The sequence below is a fragment of the Papio anubis genome, chromosome 4, assembly GCF_008728515.1.
Source record: "Papio anubis isolate 15944 chromosome 4, Panubis1.0, whole genome shotgun sequence".
Lineage (NCBI taxonomy): Eukaryota > Metazoa > Chordata > Mammalia > Primates > Cercopithecidae > Papio > Papio anubis.
In genome coordinates, this window is record NC_044979.1 from 79,573,930 (window position 1) to 79,577,409 (window position 3,480).

The 3,480-nt window shown below is 35.3% G+C and overlaps 1 pseudogene; it reads left to right on the plus strand.

Annotated features, from left to right (window-relative positions):
- Window positions 1-1,522: 1,522 nt before the first annotated feature.
- Window positions 1,523-3,017, plus strand: LOC101015214 (annotated as a pseudogene).
- The last annotated feature ends 463 nt before the right edge of the window (window positions 3,018-3,480 follow it).

A 3,480-nucleotide genomic window follows, 5' to 3' on the forward strand; every position in this document is an offset into this window, starting at 1 on the left:
ACTTAGTTTGTTTAACTTTTTACAAAGGAGTGGAGCAGAGGGAGGGAATTGATTATGTTGTTGTACTTCTACCTTCTCAATTGCAATTTTCTTTTTCAACAAACTTAGTAAATAAGAGCAACAATTTCTCTTTTATTATATGTTCTGTATTGTCAGTGATAGTGGGAATGCTTTTAAATTAATTTTATTTCTATAAGACCTAATACAACGCCTGGTTCATAATAAACACTCAATAAATGTTGTATCAAAAGTAAATTAATGAAATCACACTTTTTAGCTCTGCAAAATTTATAACATCACTTATTTTTCCCCAGTTATCTCTTATATAAGTAACTCTCCATTTTAGCAGAAAACTACAAATAATATTACCATTATACTATTTTAAGACTAACAGAATACCATGTTTAAGCTTTATGCCTCATTTTTTTCATATTTAAGACAGAGCTAATAAGCGTGTTATACATGGATTATATGCAGGTAAAGAGCATCAATTTGTGCCAACATACAATATGCATTCAATAAATCTTATCAATTAAAATCAATTTTTGTATAAATATGGGATATATGCTCAAATGTAATGGTGAAGTTGTAGTTATTAAGGCTGATTTTTTACATAGTGATTCTAATCTCTTATTTATTTAAGTGTACTGCCAAATTTTCTGTCATGTAAAGCTATGCCATGAATGCAAACATATTTAAGCCTACTAACTTATACAATCAGAATAACATAATTTATATTCTTGATTTTATAGCCATATACTCAAATTCATAATCTATAAGCTGAGGATATTCTTTAATCTCCAGTGTCTGCAGAACATTTACAAAACTGTATTACTTTGCAGAGCACAAAGAAATTCTAAACAAATTTTAAAAGTAGAAATTGTAGAGGTCACACTCTACAACCACCGGTCTATAACACTAAAAATTAACATCTTAAAATTTTTAAAAATGGGTAACACAGAACATTTCCTTAAATATTAGGTTTAAAAGGAAATTAAATTGCAATTATAGTCCATTTAGAACACAATTACAACAAAAACACTATACTTTATTTTATGGTGTTCAGCCAATATTGTACTTAGTACAAAATGTGGTGTACCTTGAATATTCACAGTTATGCATGCAAAAAAAAAAATAATTACTGGAGTGAGTGACTCAAGATATCAGAGAAATAGTGCCAAAGAAAACAAAAAAGCAAAAAGTAGGAATTAAAACTCTAGCTATAAGAAAGTAATCAAATAAGAAAAATGGAAGCTTCACTATTTTTTATAAAGAAATTTAAGATTTACTTAGAAGATACTAATATTATCCACATATACCTAGTAAGTGTAGTCAAGTCAAAAAGAAAACTGCAAAGAGATAATATTGGAAATAAGAAAAGTGTTTTTAAATGAAAAACTATTGAAAAAGAGGAGATAAACAATAATTTTTACAAGATATTTAAAATATGAGGTAATCAACTTCAAGCCTAGAAAAATATTTAAAAACCTAGAAAAAATAGATGATTTTATGTTAAATATAAAGGAACGAAACTGGCCTATAAATTAAAATACCTGAACACCCTCATAAATGCAGAGGACCTTGAAAATTGCATCAGAGTACTGCCTCCAAAAACAGTGTGTTTTCTTTCAAAAGTCAAAGAACCAAATGACTTTTATTATACTTAAGCATTCCAAAGCCTAGAAAAATATGTATTTCAAAAAATTAACATAACTTAATAAAATTAACATAAAATAGTTCAACATGAAAATAACAGGCTCTCTGCTCCTCCAGTTCGACAGACAGCTGCATCTGCTTGTGCAGTCCCATCAGCATCCTTGAGACACCATGGTGGAAGTAAAGGCCTGAGTCAATGGATTTGGCCGTATGGGGCACCTGGTCACCAGAACTGCTTTTAACTCTGGGAAAGTGAATATTGTCGCCATCAATGACTCCCTCATTGACTTCTACCACATGGTCTACATGTTCCAGTATGATTCTCCCCATGGCAAATTCCATGGCGGCATCAAGAATGGGAAGCTTGTCATCAATGGAAATGCCATCATCATCTTCCAGGATCAAGATCCCACCAAAATCAAACGGGGTGATGCTGTACTGAGTACATAGTGGAGTCCACTAGTTTCTTCACCACCATGGAGAAGGCTGGGGCTTACTTGAAGGGGAGAGCCAAAAGGGTCATCATCTCTGCCCCCTCTGCTGATGCCCCCATGTTCGTTGTGGTCATGAACCATGAGAAGTAGGATAACAGCCTCAAGGTTGTCAGCAATGCATCCTGTACCACCAACTGCTTAGCGCCTCTGGCCAAGGTCATCCATAATAACTTTGGTATCATGGAAGGACTCATGTCTGCAGTCCTTGCCATCACTGCCATCCAGAAGACTGTAGATGGCCCCTGTGGGAAACTGTGGCATGACGGTTGTGGACTCTCCAGAACATCATCCCTGCATCTACTGGCTCTACCAAAGGTGTAGGCAAGGTCATCCCTGACCTGAATGGGAAGCATCATGGCATGGCCTTCCACGTCCCCACTGCCAACGTGTCAGTCATGGACCTGACCTGCCATCTGGAAAAACCTGCCAAATATGGTGACACCAAGTAGGTGATGAAGCAGGCATCAGAAGGCTCCCTCAAAGGCATCCTGGGCTACACTGAGCACCAAGTCATCTCCTCTGATTTTAACAGCGACAATCACTCTTCCACCTTTGATTCTGGGGCTGGCATGGCCCTCAACGACCACTTTGTCAAGCTCATTTCCTGATATGACAATAAATTTGGCTACAGCAACAGGGTGGTGAACCTCATAACCCACATGGCCTCCAAGAAGTAAGACCCCCAGACCACCAGCCCCAATGAGAGTGCAAGAAGAAGAGAGAGGCCTTCAGCTGCTGGGGAGTTCCCTGCTGTTCTCAGCCCCCACCACACTGAGAATCTCCCTTCCTCACAATTTCCATGCAGACCCCCTGAAGAGGGAGGGGCCTAGGGAGCCCCACCTTGTCGGTTACCATCAATAAAGTCCCCTGTGCTCACGTAAAAAAACAAAAAAACAAAAAAAAAAAAACAAAGAAAAGAAAAGTATAGCCAATTTCACTTAAAATAAAGAAACAAAAATTAAAAATAACACACTGCCAAAAATTAATATAAGACTATACTAAAATCACATTTCATTATACATTGGGGTTATTTTTAAAGTGTGAAGCTTGTTTAATGATTAAATATCTTAAATTAGTTTATTATGTGAAAATATTTTTATTGATAACAATAAGGATGTAACCTAAAAATATAAAAGATACTTCTAAAATTTTCATCAATTTCTAAGAATAATTTTTTAGAAGACTAGAAATAATGGATAGTTTCTTAAAATGCTGTTTTAAATTATCTGTTAGAATTCAATGGACAACATTTGTCATAATAATAACCTAGAAGGACTCACGTTAATTTTAGAAACACAAATTGCTAACAATGAGAATACATTCTGAGAAA